The sequence below is a fragment of the Synchiropus splendidus genome, chromosome 1 (assembly GCF_027744825.2).
Source record: "Synchiropus splendidus isolate RoL2022-P1 chromosome 1, RoL_Sspl_1.0, whole genome shotgun sequence".
In the NCBI taxonomy this organism is placed as follows: Eukaryota; Metazoa; Chordata; class Actinopteri; order Syngnathiformes; family Callionymidae; genus Synchiropus; species Synchiropus splendidus.
In genome coordinates, this window is record NC_071334.1 from 29,840,638 (window position 1) to 29,863,038 (window position 22,401).

A 22,401-nucleotide genomic window follows, 5' to 3' on the forward strand; every position below is an offset into this window, starting at 1 on the left:
GCCACTCCTGCTGATGGATAACCCTGTAAGATGACCCAGCAACCAGCTGGAGCTGCAAATAGATGAGGTGTCCGTGTGTGTGTTGGTGCAAGTGTGTGTTGATCCATGACTTCATAATTACCAGCGGCTCCCCGGGGAAACGTCCTTGCTGCCGGTGACCTAAGCAGTGACCTCATCAGTGACATCACGGTGGACCATGCTCTGCCTCGACTGAGGCGCAAAACAGGAAGCTTTGGTTGAGTAAATGAGGGAACAGGTGTGTGTGTGTGTGCGTGCGTGGCTGTGTCGATGTGCGTGTGGCTGTGGATGAAGTGGGCAGTCATCTGCACATCATATATTCATTTGCAACGCTTTATCAGCTGAACGTGTGCATGCAATGAGCGAGTCGGTCTGGGCGCTAATGATTCCCTTTCATCAGTGATACTGCTCACACTCACAGAGGGCGCCATCTGTGTTTAGTCTTTTCGCATGTGTGGCACTGTCGTGAGTAATGACTGTGATTAATCTTGCAACTGGAACAAAACACGGTCGATGTGTGTGAGCTACATATCCGTCGAGACGCGAAGCACAATTACGGTTTCTTGTCTAGTGTCAGGCGTGTCAAACCGGACAGTGATAAATAAGTCGACGCATTCACGGCCAACTTCATAGTAGAGTTTGGAAAACACTTGTTGACAGTTAAAGGCTCAACATGGGTGTTCATTTGCATTTCAGTCATGGCTGCCTGGACTCTGCCGGTCAACATGTATGCTACGCTTGTCCATCACAATTATGCCAGATGTTGCCTTTATCACACTGTTCTTTACCTTCAACTGTTGAACCTTGACTTGTCTGAAACACATGGGAAAAAAAATAATTAAAAATAATAATAAATAAATATGCAATTTTAAAAAATGAAAGCGTAATGTGTAAATTTACAATGCAATTAATCGCGATTAATTAATTAATTTATTTTTTTTCCAGATTCATGGTAATTACATAACAGAAAAAGTCATACATTAAATGTACGAATGCATTTATCAATTTGTATTTATCAATTTGTATCAAGAATTAAATGACAAGGACGTTTAAATCATTTTTTTCTGGTGTCCTTTTTTCTACAGTGTTGATTTTGTTGATGTTTTGTGTATGTCTTTAATGTTTAATGTTTGTCTTTCATGTCTTTGATGTTAGAATGCTGCTGACAAGCAAACTTTCCCTATTGAGGCAAGAATAAAGGCAACCTAATCTAATCTAATGTAAACAGCATTGCATTCTCCACAGCACTGGCAACCAAGGCAGGCCAAAATGAGTTCCTCTCTAACCTAGTGGTGCCCTGTCGAGGACCGATTCTGGTATTTAATGTGCTTCAGATGCTGCGCAGCACACCATCAAGTGGATGGGTAACACTGCCCATCAAGCTACCGAGAGTCAAGCCTGACTCCATTAAAGCACTTGCTTATTGCAGCAGCTTGTCCAAGTTGGCCTTCAAACTGCTGTGACAAGCATCGACCTGTAAAACATCCTGAATATCATCCTGGATGTTCTTGTCTTAGTCCTAGTGTTTTATCATTGTGATCACAACACACACACTTGATGGAGAGTCCAGTCACAAGTGGTATGTTTTTTTGAGTTTAGGATTCGCATTAACTTCTCAATTGAAATAGTACATTTAAATAACAAAATGATATTACACTTCAGATTGAGGACAATACATTCCAATCAAATGCACCATATTAGCCTGTAATAAAACATTATAAAGACCTGATCTAAACAACACCATAATTACTGATCATTAAGAGCAAATAAGCAAGTGTCTAACTATTATTTTTATTATATACTCCTCGATATACTGCCTAGAATTGCAGTGATCCAAGGTTCATGATGAGTGACGCAGCTCCTCAGGCTACAGATGTCTGTGGGCCTGTGAACGATGGCGCTGATAAGTCAGACTTTGAGCCATGGCACCCCTGTTGAGTCCCCTCAGGTCTTCGAGATGCCAAATGACCAGCCAGCTTTTGTCTTTGCTGAGAGCAGTGAAACTGCTGCGGGGTGGCTTCATCTGGACAAGGTCGGAGGTCAGAAGCCGGTGCCCCAGCAGCGAGGTGCCAATTAAAACCAGCCCTTCATCTCTCTCAGATGATGACCTCGGTGCTGGACATCAAAGTGGGATCAGCCTGAAAGATGAGAAGGGAAGCACAACATGAGAGTCACCGCACCACAACTTTAAACTTCCATTGTAACCGCTATATGTGGGAGTTGATCCTGTTTATTGTCTAGAGAGAGACACACCATATAGCTTTTTTGTGGATTTTCTTCTGCATTTCTTAGCAAACAGAACCAAAAATGTAAGAAAATAGATCATGCTAAACTACAGATCAGCTTATTTTGAGGAGAGACAATCTGAAACTTCCGTTAGTTGAGATGTTTGGTGCAATTGCAGCTGCCTAATTCTTAACACATGACAGACATCGGACTTCTCGCTCTGTCTTGCTGATTGTACCAGGCGTTTTGGTCTCCTGATTTCCTGCGGCGAAGTCAAGGGCTGTTTTAACAATGTTGATTAAAGACACTTTTTCAATGGTACCAAGTTCCTCCTTCTCTCCTCACCGTCATTTTCTTTGTTTTGGCCCGCTGCCTCGTGCACTTTTTCTCCTCTCTTGCCCTGGTGTCATACGGTGCGCACACCCGTGGGTCCATACATTCTAGTTTTGGAGGCAGCAGGCTCTTGTTGGTCATTAATACCCAAGTTAAATGGTCTGTGACTTTTCCTGAAGAGGCAGAGATTAATTGGTGGAGCTGCTGGTGTTTTCTGAGGAGCTCCCACAGCAACAGCAGCAGCATTGGTACACAGTAGCAATCCAACAGTAAGAGGTCTGTTTATTGTCTATTGGAGGACAAATGGACAGTGGGAAAAAGTGGGGAATAGACCATCCTGCATCAATGAACTTATTAAACTTTAAAAAAGCTGACAAGAAATAACTATAAAATTAGTATTGTGTTTGGGAGGTTGAGGATCATTGTGGATAAAAAAAAGTAAACGAAAAAGTGAAATTTTACTTTTATAACAAACCATGAAGTCCAACATCATTGATGTGGATCATGCACGAGGCATGTAGTTAAAGTATGACCGAAACAGTTCTTGAAAATCGACATTCTCAGCATAGATCTATAGAAGAGGACTTGGGAAAGCATCAAAAATACGAGGAAGGGAAAGTTGTTCAATTATTCTCTCACAGGGTCAACAGCTCATATGCTCCACTTTACTGCTGCAGTCAGACATATTGTGGTTTTATGGATTTACACCTAGCATAATTATGGATACACTGAATGCTTATTTACATTAGCTTAGCATCCGAAGGCACCGTGGTCACCTTTGGCGTTGGAGCTGCGGCAATTACTGGTGTTTCCCAACGAAAAACTGCAATAAACTAGCGTCCACCTTTGGCAAACTTCTCGGACAACACATCAGCTATGCTTCCATCCGCAGGCCACCTTGGAGAAGCAACCCCCCGCATCCTTGTCGTCTCCTCTCCCATGACGAATCGCAACCAAACAACGGTCCTGGTTGTTTCCTCAGTTTCCGCCTCTTACCGCTGATGCGCTGCATTTTTTGGGGTAACCCCCATGGTCGCGGAAATAGAATTTTTCGAAAAATCTCACTTAGCCAAGACCATGCCTGGTGGAAATAGCATCGTACTTTAAAATTCAAATCAAATATGAAGCTGAGTAGTGGCGGCACCACCCACGGAATGCACACATGCCAACCTCCTTTGGTAAACAAACAAGGCTTTTAGTTGGGGCCCTGGTGGTCCAACCATGGTCCCACCTCGCACCAGGTCCATGTTGGTTGCCGTTTGAAATCCAAACCTGTCTGACGAGAGGGATGCTACGCCCTTTCAGTCTTGGCCGTTGACCAGGAGCCATAAATATTGCGTTCTGAACAGAGATGGATTTTTTGTCTGCAGGTTTGTAGTATGTTGGAGAGCCAGTGAGTTCTGCACGCAAGGAGGAGACGGGTTGTTTTCACAAGGGGGTGGGGAGAAACATATCTTATTTGGTGTGTTAAATAAATCTCTTGGTGCATCAGAAAGCAGGAAAAAAATAAAACCTCCCTGGCCAGATCACTTGGACTCTGAAAGAAGCTATTCACAGCCTCGTGTGGCAACTGTAGAGGAACGTGGCTCACTAGAAAAAAAAAAAAAAAAAAATCAAATGTCTCCTGAAGAGTGGCGGGAGAAACATTCTAAGAGCACGGTATCTGATCTGTTCTTTGAATTGATATTGCTGTTCTCCATTATATCCACCTGGGGATATCTCCTAAACAAACATGGTGGCTGTGGATGAAGTATTGATAATGTTCCTCTTGCAATAAAGATGAAATGGAGGAAGCAAAGAAAATTTCCACTATTCTTGTCTTCTTTGTGTCTCATTATGGCTACTTATCAATCAGATAGCAACATCAACACTATATATATTTATGTGGAAACGTGCAGAAATACAGATGAAATGAACGCAGCGCACGGACAGAAGGCTCTGTCCGGATCTGAATTCATATGGAACATTGACCATTAATGGGCCATAAGAAGATGAACGCGTTCTCTACATTATCCACAAGTGTGTATCACTATGCCTCAAGACTTGAGGTGAGTTCAATTGAATTTCCGCTGCCATGACTTCAGAATGTTTATACCTCACTTGGTACCTACCACTATACCCCTCCTAATGACATCAGTGTGATGTTTGGAACGTGGTTGGTTCCTTCAACAATGCATCAATGCTGAATGAAATTAGAAGTCTGCTCAAGAACGCCTTTGCTCTATTATCTATCCACAAATGAACATTATTCTTCTGATCCAGATGTTGGCTTTTATTTCCACAGTGGTACGGCTTTTATTTTTCAGTAATTTCTAAGAAGTCCTTTAGTTTGCATAAATTGAGTGGGCTCCTTTATTTTTCCAAGTGGTAGGTGAGGTGCCCTCCTTGTTTGCCATGTATTTATATTCTCAAGATTTTATATTTCCCCAGTTTAATCTTCCGATTTATTTCCTGTAATTTTCATACTTGACTTGCATCATTGAAGTGCATCATGCACAACATAAAGTGTGTGGTTCATGTCACGTTTTTCAAGGTGGAGTCCGTCTTTAAACATCTAGAGTGCCGCAGATTCTTCCAATCTTTGAATTTGCATTAGCCCAGCTGAAACAAAGGAGCTGTCACAGAGAGAGTCAAGCAGACCCCCCACACCCACACCCCCATCTCCATCAGCAGCCTTTGCACAGAAAACTCTTTATTGTAGCAAATGATGATAGAAGAACAGCAGTGTGTTTATGCGGGACACGAGTGTAGGGGGAGGGCGTTGTTAGACATGAAAATACAACACTTAACTAAAACACTGCGATACTATCTTTAAGCATGTTGCGCCATAACTGAATTAATTTGCTTTATGTTTTCATACAAATTTTAATTTCTACAGTCACGCAGCAAATACACACAGGTGACGCTGAAAGAAACTGATGCTCATTGATCCAACAAAACAAATATTCAAGAGTAAATGTTCTGTCTTGGAAGTATAAAAGAATACTCAGATATTAATACACTAGCAGACATTATACGGTAGCAACAGTTACAGACAGACTGAAGTGCACAAGTAGACACTGAAATTGGTGAATGCCAATGGAATTAATGAAATTCAATTGTCCACAGGTGTGAGTGTGCATGTGGGCGTGTCCTCTGCCATCTGCCCAGCATGACATGTTGTGGGCCTGGAGCTTTTCCTGTGTCCATAAAATGCATAGCTGGAATCGTAACCCACCCATCTTCTTGTCAAAGGTTTGCTCACACACAGTGATCCAGCATCGAGGGCAACTTCAGGAAGAACTGGACTGGGGATCTTTCAACCTCTTTTTCCATATATATATATATATATATAGTAGTGAGTGAATTAGGAATAACTAACATTTTAACTGAGAGGTGACTTTTCCCCCCAAACATTAAACATAATTCTCCCTATAATGCGTCACCTTCATGAAAGTCACATCCACCACTCGTACGTTGGCACTTTGTTAATGGAGACAGAGAGCCAGATGGAAAGTGAGTATTTAAGAAAAGCAACACTGACAATGAAATTGGGTGTTTGAGAGTGATAAAACAGAGCGAGAAAGTGATCCATTTAGGTAAAACATTTAGGCTTGGAAAGTTCTCCCTGGCAGCAAATTCATCCCAATCATCAAGCGCTAATGTAATGACTTTATGAGGCCCAGGCATAATGAATATAGTGTTTAGGTGTGCAGATCCAGTCCCTGGACCTGCCTCTCCTGTGGGAAGTGTACATTTCTGTGGCATCCTGTATTTATTTAAAATACCCTCTGTCTGGTCTCGCGGTGCTGGCGTGAGCAAGTGGGCATAGACGTGCTTTTCTGTTCCACCTATGTTCATGATGCTGTCTGACCTTCATCAGGTTCTCCCCTCACACTGTCGACCTCAGGAGGGTGGCTTCCACTACCCAATATGAGCTACAATGGATTACTACTATGACATTTATTTGTGACAAAGTTCCTTATGTGTGGGACATGCTGTCAAAAAAAACATGGTTAAACCTTTTATGAGGTTTATTTAGTTATTTTTATTCATTTCTACATGTATTATTTTTTTGGATACACCTTTTTTCTGTAGTAAACACAGTAGTGATGTGTAAACACCAGTGTGGGACCGTCAGGGCCAGCAAGGCCTTCTCTGCACGTCAAACATAAGCAGAAATCATGAGCATATTTATGACAAAAGTTAGTTTCATCTTTAATGTATTTTCCCCAAATATAGTATATATAGTACATATAATAATCATACTCATATCATAGTGTGTTCCAGTCTTGTTTTCCGAGGTTAGAGTTTTCATCCAATCAGAACTCAGCTAGCTTGTGTCGTCATGTCCAAGGCCTTCAGCAGCAATAGTGAAGGCACAGGTGCCCTCAGAGGAACGGACACATATAGTTGATGGATAGTTGTGGACAGCGAGTCCATCTAGCTGGCCTCACGTTGAACGTGACTTGTACACGTCCAGTGATTGGATATTCATACCGTAATTTCAGGACTAGCCGCGTCTCTTTTCTCGCTCTCTGAAGCCTGTGGCTGAAAACATATATGGATTTTTAGGGCCAAACTAGCCTCAGCGCAATGAAACCACAGATGTTTGAAGACATTCCAGCGCATATCACGCTGTTCTCTGCCTGGCATCTACATCGGCGAGATAACCTGGCAGAGGAAGTTCGCCACTTCCAATCAGGCCGCCACTGCGGGCTGGTAAGCGGTTGGTGAATGCAAACTTCTGGCGCAGCTCTGTGATTCTACTCTTAGATGGTTCTTGGGCCGCTGTCGGCAAACTGTGGCCTTCTGGTTGGAGTCTTTCTGATATGAAACTGATACTTCGCAAACGACTGTACCACAGGGCTTTCGCCATGTCTGAACTCGCCTGGCGGAACTCAAGCCGCGGATTCCGGCCGGACCTATGAGCAGACAGGCTGCCACTGTTTGGAGACAGGTTTTCTGCTGCTGATTATTTTTTTTTAAATGGGGATGGGGAGACTAGACTGAAGACGTCGGTGCAAAATGCATGGGCCGCCACTGGTAAACACACGAATAGATTCTTGTCTCAAAAAAGCACTCTATTGTGTCTTCGGCCAGTTAGATTGTGGCTTATCTGATTTTCCTGACTTGACTTTTAATAACATTTCTCACTCGCACCAGGTTTGAGAAACAGCAACAGCGAGTGCAACAATTAGTTATGGTTCCTTGTGTCACAATTTTGGTTGTGCTATTGAAAAATATTAATAAATAATAAGTATTGCATGAATTTACTGTAGCCAATAGTCAGGTCATGTATAACTTGAATTGACTGGATGACAAGAATATCCTTTCACAATGGCACTTTTCTACAAGACAGTGCTGGATTCACTAAGATGGAAATGGAGAAGAGGGTGAGGCATCGTTTTACCAAATGTATAAACACCCCAGAGACCAGACCTTAACCCCATTCACGGATATTTGCAGGAGAAAACATTACTCGTCAGTCAAAGTTAGTGAGCATATGTGTGATCAAAGATAAAGGCAGTCTAACGCAAATAATGACAATTTATTTTTTTTTTTTTAATGGTATCATTTTTAGCTAGTTAGTAAATAAGAATAAGAATAAGAATAAGAATAAGAATAAGAATAAGAATAAGAATAAGAAATAACTATAATATTCATCAAACAAAATGTACACAGATTTAACCAACACTGCTCAAGTGTTGCTTTCTCCTACGAGCATGTGTTTGCAATAATGACCGTCCTCCTCTGCGATAAATACGGGATGGCAGTGTTGTATGGAGAACAGGTGATGCGTAATCTGAGTTCACCACACAAATACACACACTTGTGCCAACCAAACCAGTACCAGAGGAGTCTCAGCAGCTCGCGTGTGTCTGCTTGAAGGCTTGTCTCACGTGTGCACCGGTGTGTCGAATCACTTTCACGCGGGATGTTCAAGGGCGTGGCATATCATGTAAACCGCATCGCGCGGCATGTTCGCATCGATTGGTGCTGACACGTTTTAATCGCAGGGGCATTTTCACGTATGGGAGAGCATCGACATGCAACTTCCTCCTGCGGTTTCGGCTACCGTCCAAAATGTCCTGGCCTTACTTTCCAGTGCCACACAAATGTTCTTTTGCATTTCGCACATGTAGCTCACGGTGGGCTTCATCTGAGAGCTTTTTTATACAGTTGGTGGTTCTATGACTGGACCATGAATAGCTTCAGTGAAGTGTTTTTCGAGATTGTGTTACAATGCATCAGTGGGTACGTGAGCCATAGATTGCAAACTATTAGCCCACTTGATTCATGAGAAAGTCACGCTAATATCGCATGTTCCCCTCGGTGTAGTTTGCAAATGACTCCACATTCAGACGCCACAAGAACATGTAACTAGAAAAACACAGAAGCATAATTTGAGGGCGGCCTGATACGTGAGTCTCAAACAGAAACATGGAAACCGAAGTCCATGCATTGATGGGAACGCTGCTGTTTAAAATCCACCACACAAACAATTATCATGAAAGGGACAAAAATAATCTGAAATGGATATGGAGTGCAGATGTGCGCTATATTATGCTCCATATGGGCAAACCTTTACACGTCGCTGTGGTTGGCTTTGCATACAAATGATTTGAACAGATGAAGTCTGTGATGTCTGATTAACATTTGAACATCGTCAAATGGGTTGCTAGTTTTTTTTGAAAATCCCAGCCAGTGTATCAAGTTGAGTTTCTTTTGATCTGACTAATATCTAATTTTGGTCGTAGTTGTAATAATGTAACAACAGCTGGATTGCAGTATGCAATTACTACGATTTATTTGTATTTTGGAAAGCATTGCGACTAGGCAAGGAAAATACTACAAATACTAGCGTGTTGTTCCAGAAGGGAAGGGAAAGGAATATGAGCAGAAGCATGTCATAATCGTGTGGTGCAGAAATACAGTCCCAAATCAACCCAAATGCTTTCTAACTCAGTGAACTTGCTTGACTGCTCAGTCCTCTCAGTGGACTCTGAACTCTGAAAGCGAAAGTCAAAGTGCACATGCAAAATAAACATGAAGTGGGGGTGAAGAGAAACATGAAAATCCACACGATTAAAGAGGGTAATTCACCGCACAACTGCATGTGTGAAGACTATCTAGTGACTTGCAACACAGTTCTCCATGTCATGCATTGTTATGAGTGTGTTTGTAGTTGTTTGTAGTTGAGCAATAGGCTCTGTGCAGGTGCATCTCATCCTCTGTTTCATCAGGTCTGCAGTCATGGAGGTGGGGATTTAAAATAAATGTCATTGTTGTAAATAAAGTCATTTGTTTAAGATGAATGCAGTGAAATTAATGAATTGAGGAACCTAGGGCAGTAGGGAAAAGGAACAAAGTGGCGATTTATAATGGACATTGAGCGACACAAATTTTTTGAAGTTGTCCTTGACCTTATGATATTGGAAGAGAATTGGTGGAGGAAATATGTTCACCTGAATCATCAGCACCTGTTGGTCAGGTCAGTATGGAACCTTGTCGGTTCTCTTGCTCAGTCAGATTCACGCTTTCTCTTTTTAGACTCTTCACTGTGAACTATTGCCTCTGGCATGAAGACAATGAATGGTCGCTGCCAACATAGGTGCTGTGAAATGAGTTGGTAGTCACGTGGGTGGGCTGTGGCCTCCTCACTCTCTGGACACGCCCCGGGTCGGGTCGCCGAGGGATAGTTACGTTGTCTCGGGATTCCTTGTAGTGAGGGCTGGAGACACAGACTCAGTGACATCTGTCTCTGTGGTTCACAATAGGAAAAAAATAGCTTCATATTTGTGAGTCACTACTATGGGGAATGTGTGTGGTGAGAGGACATTGATTCCTGCTACAAAAATTCCAATACTTTATCCTTTAAAATGACATGTGGTCTACAATTTGAAATTGATTATTTTGGCTTTGCCATTTAAAGCTCTAAATGATACAGTGTATTTGACAGATGTAAAGTTCAGCATGATTCACCGCTCAGACATTTGTCTTAAATCACTTTATTTATTCAGGAAAGAGCTTACTGTGCATGTATGCTTCATTTTTGCATGACTCATGCAATCTAACATGAGGAGCACTTTTCTTTTTTTTTACATTTTGGGGCTAGTTGTGGACGAACACCCACTTCGATGGTCTTCAGTTAAGCAGGCCTGTGCTGGGGTGATGGCAGACATCAGCCGAGCCGTTGTCTGAAGAAGGAGAGAACGGCAGACAGAAAGTTAGACAGAAAGACGGAAAGAAACAAACGGTAGGTGACCATTAAAAAGTACATATATGTAGTCATTAAAATACTGGTCCCCTAGATTCTCAAAACATTCTGCCAAGTCTGTTCCTCTCGGCACAACAACTTTTTCAGTGATTGTCAATTGAGTTTCCTCTGTCTTGAGTGTAAGAGGAGGGAGGCACTGTGGGCAAGTTGCTTGTCAATCTCAGGGCAGACCTTAATAAAATGATATGTAATGGAAGGTTTTCTTCACTTAACAGGTTCACGGCTCTGACAACATGAGCTGATGAAAAACAAAACAAACAAACAAACAAACAAAAACTTCAGAGAGTGCTTCCTGTCATTCTTATTTTCACTTGAAGCATATTTTGAATTAGTTCCTTTCAAAGTCATTAACGATTGATATTACTGCACTTTAATTAAAGCACCTATTGAATGATTGTCTGCCTGCCTCACGTCGCAGTTTTTGTGCCGTTTGCACCAAAATGGTGGCTAGTTTTCAGTGGTAAAAAACGACTTTGACTTCAAAAACGAGTTGGTAAATGTGCTGGCGGGCAGGTCTGCAGCCCATACTTTCTCCCTCTGAGGGTGTCACATATTGACTATAGCCATGTGGACATTTGCGCCCCAGAATGATGGAGAAGTTACCCATCTGTGCTGCGTGGCGATGCATTGGGCCAGGGAGGGTCCAAACTGTTCCAACCTATCAGGCACATACGGTTTAACCAATCGGGTGTCAGCAGAAACAAGCAACACTAGACTGACAGTCAGTCCACCAGTCACAGTCTTCTGAGACCTGCTTGGTGAAGCTGTGTGTGCCAGTGACTTTCAAAGCAATCCAATGTTTCCCCTCTCACTTTCAGGTAAGGCTGAAGCCATGTGGTGGTATTCGTTTTGGCTCTTATCTTCCATTTCACTTGTTTTCAAATTTCCTCTCTCTGTATACGTCTTGGTAAAAGCTTGACTTGTCGGCCAAGTTTAGGGCGTTTAACTTAAGCATTTGATATTACACATTATAATTCAACAGAAACGCATTGAACCTGCAACTCTGTCAGCCCAAACGTGTCACATGCCCCAGTGCCGTTTTAAAGCACGACTGTTACACACAGTACACCATCTTTAGGTTTTTGTGTGGTATGTGGTAGTGAACTGCAAAAATCATCGCACCATGCAAGACAAACTCAGGGTCACAGTAAGTATTTATTGATGCCAGCTAATGTTTGCTGTCTTCTACCTTTGCTGTGACATCATACACACATACAATGCGACATTTGATTTGTAGTCCAAATGATCACATGCTTTCACAAGCAAATAAATCACAACAAACGTAGACAAAACCAACATCATTATTTTTCATTTGAATTGAGGTGCAGCATATGTGGCAAAATGGGCCAGAAAACATCCATTCATTTGTTTTCTGATCTTAGGTCACATGGACCGAAGGGTCGGAGACTTGGGCTCCCTATTGTTGACATGGCAGTGCAGTACTTTCGTGGGTGCTGGTATGGCACCATGTACTGTTATAACCAGTGTTCGCTCATTAATAATTATGCGGTGCCCCCAAAAATATACTTGCCGGCTTATTTTGACAGGTTTCCCATGCACTACATGCCAACATGTAATCCCCACTTTCCCCGATTCAGCACTTTATTTCCTGCCCCTGCAGATCTCAAGGACACTCTAATTGTGTATTCCACCCTTCCCCATCTGTGTTGCATTCAGGCAGCTGGACTATTGTACCCTCCGAAGGAGATCAGAGATCTTGTTACTGCATAAGCAACACCACTCCCTTTATCCGGGATCTACTCGCAGTCCTGTGAGGCCTCACTCCGCTGGATTTCAGATAACGCCTTGGAGAAGTCATTCAATCCACGATGGAGGTATGTTTTTCTACGAAACACGCCGAGTTAAAAATGAGTAAAATAAGAAATAGCAAAGTTGCAGCACTTCATTTTTTTCATTGAGCTGGCTACATTTCTTCAAGTCGTCCGGCGGCTTCGTCCCCCTTTTTCCTGCTCACTTCGGTGCCCTTTGCCACAGAGGGAAAGTAGGTAATAGCTTTCACTAATTTGGCTCGGGGCTGCACAGTCAAAGCCAAATGCCAAAGTGAATCTGTAAAGCCAACATTAGGGAGTAGATATCTGAGGCTAGCGGCTGTGGGCTTTGACATCCTGTATTACACCTAATTGCCACCAGACATTACATCGAAGTCTCCAAAAATCCCCCACAACCACCTGCTCTGCACTCTGTTTACCTTTCAACTGGAAATAATGCAGCACGGAGCGGGGTGCGAGTTCCTCCGTGTTATTTTCTGTCACCTGAGCTGGGGTTTGGGGGAACTGGAATGTCAGTAGAAATTTCAATTTGAGACGTGTAAGGATAGTTAAGGGGTATCCCCCAGTGCATTGTGTTTGAGGGGTGCCATGTATACCTTTCTGATTCATGTGTTTTTTAGAGTAATGAGTGAGAACGAAGGGCAGGGGTAATATGGAGGTATAACCATAATTGGCCAAATTATAATTTTGGTCATTTTCGTAAGATGGGAAACTTTAAATAAAGATTGTGTAAATAAATCCAAAGCGATGCGGTCTAAGCCCATTTGATTTGCAAGTCTTTGCTCCTTTCAAGTAAATGAAACACATACAATATTTGGGTTGTGCAATAGAATAGAATACTTTCACATTATTTAGTATTTTTCAGTGCTCAGAGTTTTCAGTTGATACGGAAGTCGACCGCCTGAGATGTGTTTTGTCGCATCAGGTCAAGGACAAGATAGTGTAGCTTTATTGTCAATTCTGTAATATATAACTTATCAATATAAAAAGTATAAGCCAAGAATCCAAATTAAACAATATGGACACAAGACACGAGAGACAGTGCAATACTATAAGATTCAAGTTTCAAGTATAGCAAGTAAAATGCAAAGTGGCTGATCCAACCCTTAGTGTGCTGTGGGGTGCGTGAGTGTCTGTGTGTTCTGGGGATGGTCAAGTACTGCTAGAGTCACTGCAGCAGAGGTAGAGGGGCCAGAGCAAGACTTGAGCAACCTGGCAGCCTGGTGGATGAAGCTGTAGTCAAGTCGGCTGGTCAGAGCCCACAGCTGTTCAGCTGAAGCACTCCTTGTCTACTTATATGTTTGTATACACAGTACCTCAAATGGTCAGGCCCTTTACTGACTTGCATAGTTGTTGGCACCGTGGTCCTTTTAGCGTCTCACAAGAGTGGAAACATTTTACTCCACTGAAACGGCCATACATCAACATGCAACGCAGGCGTCCACATACTAATAGTCAGATGCCTTAAAATCGTGTTGGATGAACAGGTGACGTGCTCATGAAAGTTGCATATTCTCACTCACACAACAGTAGAAGTTTTTGAGACTTGTGTTTGGGTTAATATGTCTCTACATGGGTTTGATTTTGTCCGATTTCCTGTTGCAGGGGCGGCACCAGAAATGTAGCGTATGTTCAGGCCACCCCATACACCAACCAAATAAATAAAAAAAAAACAATTAGAAGAAACCTTGTTCCATTCACACACAGTTGAACTGTTCCTCTACCGCACTGCCTTGTCGCCCGCTTACCATTTTCCAGTCCTACTGAAGGATCTCATCTCATCACATGTCACATCTAACTGCACACTGGCTCCGCCTGCTTGCCCAACTAGTGCCAACATGCAGATGATATATAAAAAAAGGCTCCATGATACCACCTCCCAAAAATGCCAACCTGGGCGATTACCCAGTTCGACCATACATAGACCCGCCACTGCATGGGGGTGGCCACTGGGATGGCCGGAGAGATGCCAGGGGTGGCCACACTTTCAGAAGTGCAGTCATAAATCCCTGTAGCCTTGATGATCATGACAACACTGCACCCATGCTCAGTGTTCACATGTTTCTTTGGAATTATTGTCAGAATTTGTAGCTGCAAATACTTTATAAGTCTGCATTTTCTTCCCACAGGGACGAGAGTGCTAAGTGAATTGGGAATTATCACTCACTTTTTGTTCCAGGGAGTGCTAATTTACTGGAAAAAAAAAAAAAAGTTTACTGAGTAAACAGGTAACAGGCATGTGCAACGGAACAGCAATGGAAGTGTTAACTTAGAGTGAGTCTATTGAATAAGACGCGACATAATCGGACAAGTCAGAGAGCACAATATTTACGTGCTACTGTGACCAACATTCGTCAAACTGTGTCGCGTTGCGCACGTCTGCGAAAAAGAAACACAGAAAGCTGACGGAGATTTACAACCGTAATCAAAAACTGGCCCGCCATTGGAAATGTAGCGTGAATGATGTCATAAAACTGTCCCGAGTTTGATGTTGCTATTTATCACGCAATCTAGAACGTACAGCAGGGAGAAAACACAGTCGACACCAGTGACAAACTTTTGGACACTGTCCTCTGCTGTGCAGCCAGTGTTCCTGTTTGTCCTCCATCGTCTGCCAGAAAAACAAAGCTACATTGGATATTTTCTTTTTCTCCTTGGACACAGCTGAGTCGTGATCAATATGGACCATTTTGCTTCCTGCAAATTCAGCGAGGTTGCATCGTAAATATTTTTGCTGGTAATCAATTTGTTATTCTCACAGTTGTTCTACATAGCGCAGGCCTTCCTGAGATGAACCCAAGCATATCCTGCAGTCACCGAGTATCTGTGCTGAGGGGAAGCATGACCAACTGCACTTTGGCACTTCATTAAACAAAACCCTGGTTTGCTTCACTTTTAAGACCTGCAGGATATCCTCAGGGGAATCTTAAAGGGGCTGTGGTACTTGTAAAACACGTTGTCCGTCTTCGAATTCTCATTTAGAGTTAACAATGCATCAGTGATAAGTTATTTACATTCACTAGTGTTCCACAAAGCACTTTCCAGGTTTTCTCTTCAAACAAGTGCTTGTTGTTTTGTGTTGTCGAAAGGCTTTTGTAGCTCTTGTTGCCAATGGAAATCGCCTGGCTCGAGAAGGTAGGTTCAGGACAACTGCTGGTTCTTGTCCAGTTGACAATCTTGCATGGAGTTTCCAGCCCAATCAGATCATCTGTTTTTGAGAACATTACGGTGTCTTGCAGAGCAAACTGGCCATGGATCAGGCTCCCGGAGTCACTAGCATGTCGCTGTCAAGTTGTCAGAAACCCCATGAAGGGAATAAGAAATTGAATGAAAAACAGCCTTTTAAAAGTCCATCCATTCTCCATCTTAGACACTGTCTCAGTACTCAAATGAAAATTGAAGGTGGTTGCTGTACGTAAATATTGTACTCCACAATATTGTGACTACTGTAAATAAAATGGATGGTGTTAATGCTTATTGAAAGAAGGATAAATTAAGACAGCCAATCCTCCAAAGACGTTGAAAGTAATGTTGACTTGGTGAAAATTTCCTTCCATCTGTCATCTACAACTTATCCATATTTGGACCGTGGGGACAGCCAGAAACCTCCTCCAGCTTTTCTTAGGGATGAAAGTTGTTCCGAGGCCAATGTGTCCTGGGTCTTTCCCCAGGGCTGGTTCCCCAGTGGAAATGCCCATGGCACCTCACCAGAAAGGCACACAAAAGGCACTGAAAATGACAACGCAAAAACCTCAACTGGCTTCTCTTGATGAAGAAGCACTGCAGTTCTACTTTGGGTTCCTCCAACATTCCACCTCACTTTAACTCCAGTTAAAACTCATGTCAGCTGCAAATCAAGAGCTTTTCCCTCTGCTGCGTATTTTATAACAAACAGGTAGTCCTCAGGATTGAGGATGGCTGGACACTGATCCTCTTTTTTCCTTCACTTGTGAACAAGATCTCAGCATACTTGAACTCCTAAAAGTGGAAGGGACATTCCACCATTTTAGTCATTTAATTCCACTGAGAACTAAAGGGTTCCATTCGATGGCTCAGAACAAAGTCATACGTTTTTATATGTTTTTGCTGACTCTGGATTTTTTCAGTGCTGTATTACATGAGCTATGGCTTGTTGACAAGAGCACGGACGCATTTGACGCACAGATTGTACTTAACCTTAGAGCATCCCAAATATATGTATAGGAGCTGAAACAAATTGTCAAAAGCAGTTAAACAGGCACTTTTAACATAAGCAGACCAACTGAAGTTGTGCTAAAAATATGCATAAATAGGGAATGGTAAAACTCACACTGCTGTTGAAATGGATGAAGACAGCTGGAGCTGTCTGTATAAAAGACAATGTTGGCTTATTTTAGCTACAGATACATGCAGTGTCTGCCCTCCAACATGCCTGTGGAGAAAACCTTGGCATCAAATGGACATTGATTGGAGCTGCTGTGGCAGGGGGTTTGGAACTTCTGGCTCAGACAGCTGTGCAGTTAAATCAGTTTTGTGTATTCACCTCTTCAGATTTAAGGAATCGTCAGATTGAGCTTGCCAGAAATCTGATATCTAATTGTCACTGAACTATAAAACTGTGTAAATACCTCAGGGCTCCCATTTTAACGTGGTGGAGAAGCTTTTTGAAGTAATAAATGTCAATAAACTTTCGCAAAAGCAAACCAGTTTGCAAAAGCAATAATTGAGTGGCAATCCTGGTTTAAATGTGGCTGCAAAAATGTAGCTGAAATCTAGTGTGTGGAGGTCAGAGCATGGCCTAAAAATAGCAGAGGGAATCCTGATTCTTATATTTAAAGCGGTGGGGAAACACCCCCTTCTACGTGCGAGTGTATGTGTCTGCCTCTCATGGACAAACAGTGGTGGCTAGACAGTAATAAATTGACTGTTACAGCAGTGCTGTTTCAGGTTTGGTCACTAGAATAATATCGGTTTTGGAGACACAGATGTTTCGGTGTTCAGATGTTCCTATTCGTGTGGTGCTGAGCTTGATTTTTCCTTCTGTTTCACAAAAACACGTCAGGACAGAATGACCACGCACATTCAGGCTCCAACTCTGCTGCAAATGCTGCCCAATTCCCTCTTTGTTTTCTTCTCTGCAGCATAAGTGGAGAAACTGAGGCCCTACATTTATGCCAACTCAGCAGATATTTTTGTCATTGAAAGCATTTAAAGCACATAAAACACAGTATTATACTGTAAATTATATATATATATATATATATATATATATTTTTTTAAGACAAGCATCATGCCATCCTGCACCTCTGTCCTCCCCTTCCTCCTGCTGCTCCCCCCCCAAGGTTTTACACCCACCACGTTCCCTCCCCACTCAAGACTTCCACCCCAGTGGAAACAGGCCTGGTCTGGTTACCCACCATGGAGATGATGGATTGACGGCTCACTTACGGGAAAGGCCGGGGCCTTCAGGTAAACAAGTGCAGAGGTGTATTAAATATGGAGGAGAGAAAGAAAACATGGTCCACCTTTTGGCTTTAAGAAAGGGAAAATTGAGACAGGAATGTGGCTTCAACTGTGTGTGCATTAAAAACAGGAGCTAACATGCTATGTTTTTATTAAAAGTGCATGGTCCAGAGTTTTGCGTCTGTCAACCTCTATCATATTTAAATAAATGTGATTTGTGGTTATTAATGCTCCAATTGTATGGTGTATTTAAATGATGCCTTCATGTCCAGAAACTATTTTAGGACTCCCTCAGCAATTTGAAAAATAAAAAGATAACAGATAATCCATCTGAATCTATTTTGCTGTTTTTTGAGTTTTCATGCCTGAAAAGTAATATTGACATTCAAGGAACAAATCTTTGAAGTAGGTTATCATAACTCACGCATGAATGGATTTTGAGAGAAAACGTTTTTTTCCAAAATAATAATAACTGCAGTCTGGCACAGGGCTGCTAGAGGTAAAATATTTAGTACAGTACCAAACAGACTCTGCTGCACAGGCTGTCCATTTTTGTCTTTGAGTTCTTCTCTGAATGCATGGATGATGCGAACAGTCAGGTGTTCACGAGGTGCCACTTTTTTTTCATCCGTATAGGACGAAGGGTCCCTGCTGCTGCCAGTGGTGGAGTCACGATTTGTTATTGGTTATCTCCATTTCATCCATGTATGCAGATTCAGCAGATAATTTTTGTAGATAGAAATGTTTGCATTTGCTACAAAGCCCCGGAATACCACTAAATCCACTAAATTTAAGAAGGAAAATAGATCTTGTTCATACATAAGTCACACCCGTCTATATGCCGCAGGTGCGGTGATGCTGTTTGCGCCGTAGAAAGGTCAGAGGTGAGGTTAAAAATGCATGAGGATCACTGCTAAACTGGTTTTCAAAATGAGATCCAGCATCAATAAACTTGACAATGTTCTTAACTCACACTTGACTCATGAACTCGTTGCATTTATTTATTTTATTTACATTTAAGTGCTCAAAATCTGCTGTGGTGTCGAAACTTTGGACACGCTGGTGAAATTTTGAGGCTCAATCTTAAAAAAAATAAATAAATAAATAAAAAGCAGAGGTCCTGAAATTACGGTAATTGTTAAATAGCCCCGATGACAAAACCAAAAACATCGAGGACCGTGACGTCGCCCGGCATGGCGCAGCCGGGGCCCCACCCTGGAGCCAGGCCTGGGGTTGGGGCTCGAATGCGAGCGCCTGGTGGCCGGGCCTCTGCCCATGGGGCCCGGCCGGGCCAAGCCCGAACGAATGACATGGGCCGTCCCTCCTGCGGACCCACCACCCACAGAGGGAGTCATAGGGGTCGGGTGCAAAGAGAACTAGGTAGCAGTCGAGGCCGGGGGGCCCGACGACCTGGTTCGTGTGGACATTCTCTGGCTCTTGGGACATGGAATGTCACTTCGCTGGGGGGGAAAGAGCCTGAGCTTGTGCAGGAGGTTGAGAGGTACCGGCTAGATATAGTCGGGCTCTCCTCCACGCACAGCCTGGGCTCTGGAACCCAACTCCTTGAGAAAGGCTGGACCCTCTACTTTTCTGGAGTTGTCCGCGGGGAGAGGCGGCGGGCTGGCGTAGGCTTGCTCATAGCCCCGCAGCTCTGCAGCTTCGTGTTGGGGTTTACCCCGGTGAACGAGAGGGTCGCGTCCCTACGCCTACGGGTTGGGGACAGGTGTCTCACAGCGGTTGCGGCTTACGGGCCGAACAGCAGTGTAGACTACCCGGCTTTCTTGGAGTCACTGGGAGGGGTACTCGACAGTGCCCCAACCGGGGACTCCATTGTTCTACTGGGAGACTTCAACGCCCACGTGGGCAATGACAGCAAGACTTGGAGGGGCGTGATTGGGAAGAACGGCCTACCCGACCTGAACCTGAGCGGTGTTCTATTACTGGACTTCTGTGCCACCCACAGTTTGTCCATAACGAACACCATGTTTGAGCACAAGGGTGTCCATAAGTGCTCTTGGCACCAGGACACCCTTGGCCGGAGGTCTATGATAGACTTTGTGATCGTGTCATCTGACCTTCGGCCACGTGTCTCGGACACTCGGGTGAAGAGAGGGGCAGAGCTGTCAACCGATCACCACCTGGTGGTGAGTGCGATCCGCTGGCAGGGGAGGAAGCCGGTCAGACCGGGCAGGCCCAAACGTATTGTGAGGGTCTGCTGGGAACGCCTGGCGGAACCCACTGTCAGTGGGGTCTTTAACTCCCACCTTCGGGAGAGTTTCTCCCAGATCCCGAGGGAGGTAGGTGACATGGAGTCTGAGTGGTCCATGTTCTCCTCCTCCATTGTCAGTGCGGCTGCACGCAGTTGTGGTCGCAAGGTCTCCGGTGCCTGTCGCGGCGGCAATCCCCGAACCCGGTGGTGGACACCGAAAGTAAGGGATGCCGTCAGGCTGAAGAAGGAGTCCTATCGGGTCTTGATGGCCTGTGGGACTCCGGAGGCAGCTGACGTGTACCAGCAGGCCAGGCGTGCCGCTTCCCGTGCAGTCTTGGAGGCAAAAACTCGGGTCTGGGAGGAGTTCGGAGAGGCCATGGAGGAGGACTATTGGTCGGCCTCGAAGAAATTCTGGCAAACCGTCCGTCGCCTCAGAAGGGGGAAGCAGTGCCTCACCAGTGCTGTTTACAGTGAGGGTGGGAGACTGCTGACCTCGACTGGTGATGTTGTCGGGCGGTGGAAAGAATACTTCGAGGGTCTCCTCAATCCCGTCGTCACGTCTTCCACTCAGGAAGCGGGGACTGAGGACTCGGATGGCTCTCCCATCACCCGGGCCGAAGTCACCGAGGTTGTTCGTAAGCTCCTCGGTGGTAGGGCCCCGGGAGTGGATGAGATCCGTCCGGAGTATCTGAAATCCCTGGATGTTGTAGGGCTGTCGTGGCTGACACGTCTCTGCAACATCGCGTGGCAGTCGAGGACAGTGCCTCTGGATTGGCAGACCGGGGTGGTGGTCCCCCTGTTTAAGAAGGGGGACCGGAGGGTGTGTTCCAACTATAGGGGGATCACACTCCTCAGCCTCCCTGGAAAGGTCTATTCCAGGGTACTAGAGAGGAGACTTCGGCCAATAGTCGAACCTCAGATCCAGGAGGAACAGTGTGGTTTTCGTCCCGGTCGTGGAACACTGGACCAGCTCTATACCCTCCACCGGGTGCTCGAGGGTTCATGGGAGTTCGCCCAACCAGTCCACATGTGCTTTGTGGATTTGGAGAAGGCGTTCGACCGTGTCCCTCGCGATGTCCTGTGGGGGGTGCTCCGGGAATATGGGGTGCGGGACCCTCTGCTAGGGGCTGTCCGCTCCTTGTATGACCGGAGCAGGAGCATGGTTCGCATTGCCGGCAGGAAATCAGACCTGTTCCCGGTGCATGTTGGTCTCCGCCAGGGCTGCCCTTTGTCACCGGTTCTGTTCATCACTTTTATGGACAGAATTTCTAGGCGTAGCCAGGGGTCGGAGGGGATCCGGTTCGGGAACCACAGAATTTCATCTCTGCTATTTGCGGACGATGTTGTTCTGCTGGCCTCATCGGACCGGGACCTTCAGCATGCGCTGGGTCGGTTTGCAGCCGAGTGTGAAGCGGCCGGGATGAGGATCAGCACCTCCAAGTCTGAGGCCATGGTTCTCGACCGGAACACGGTGGTTTGCTCTCTCCAGGTTGGTGGAGAGTTCTTGCCTCAAGTGGCGGAGTTTAAGTATCTCGGGGTCTTGTTCTCGAGTGAGGGAAAAAGGGAGCGTGAGATTGATAGACGGGTTGGTGCAGCGGCAGCAGTGATGCGGTCGCTGTATCGGACCGTCGTGGTGAAGAGAGAGCTGAGTCACAAGACGAAGCTCTCGATTTACCGATCGATCTACGTTCCCACCCTCACCTATGGTCACGAGCTTTGGGTAGTGACCGAAAGGATGAGATCGCGGATACAAGCGGCTGAGATGAGTTTCCTCCGCAGGGTGGCTGGGCGCACCCTTAGAGATAGGGTGAGGAGTTCGGTCATCCGGGAGGAGCTCGGGGTGGAGCCGCTGCTCCTCCACATCGAGAGGAACCAGCTGAGGTGGCTCGGGCATCTGATCCGGATGCCCCCTGGACGCCTCCCTGGGGAGGTGTTCCGGGCATGTCCTACCGGGAGGAGACCCCGGGGAAGACCCAGGACTCGCTGGAGAGATTATGTCTCCGGTCTGGCCTGGGAACGCCTCGGGATCCCCCGGGAGGAGCTGGAGGAGGTTTGTGCGGACCGGGAAGTTTGGGCTTCCTTGCTCCGAATGCTGCCTCCGCGACCTGACCCCGGATAAGCGG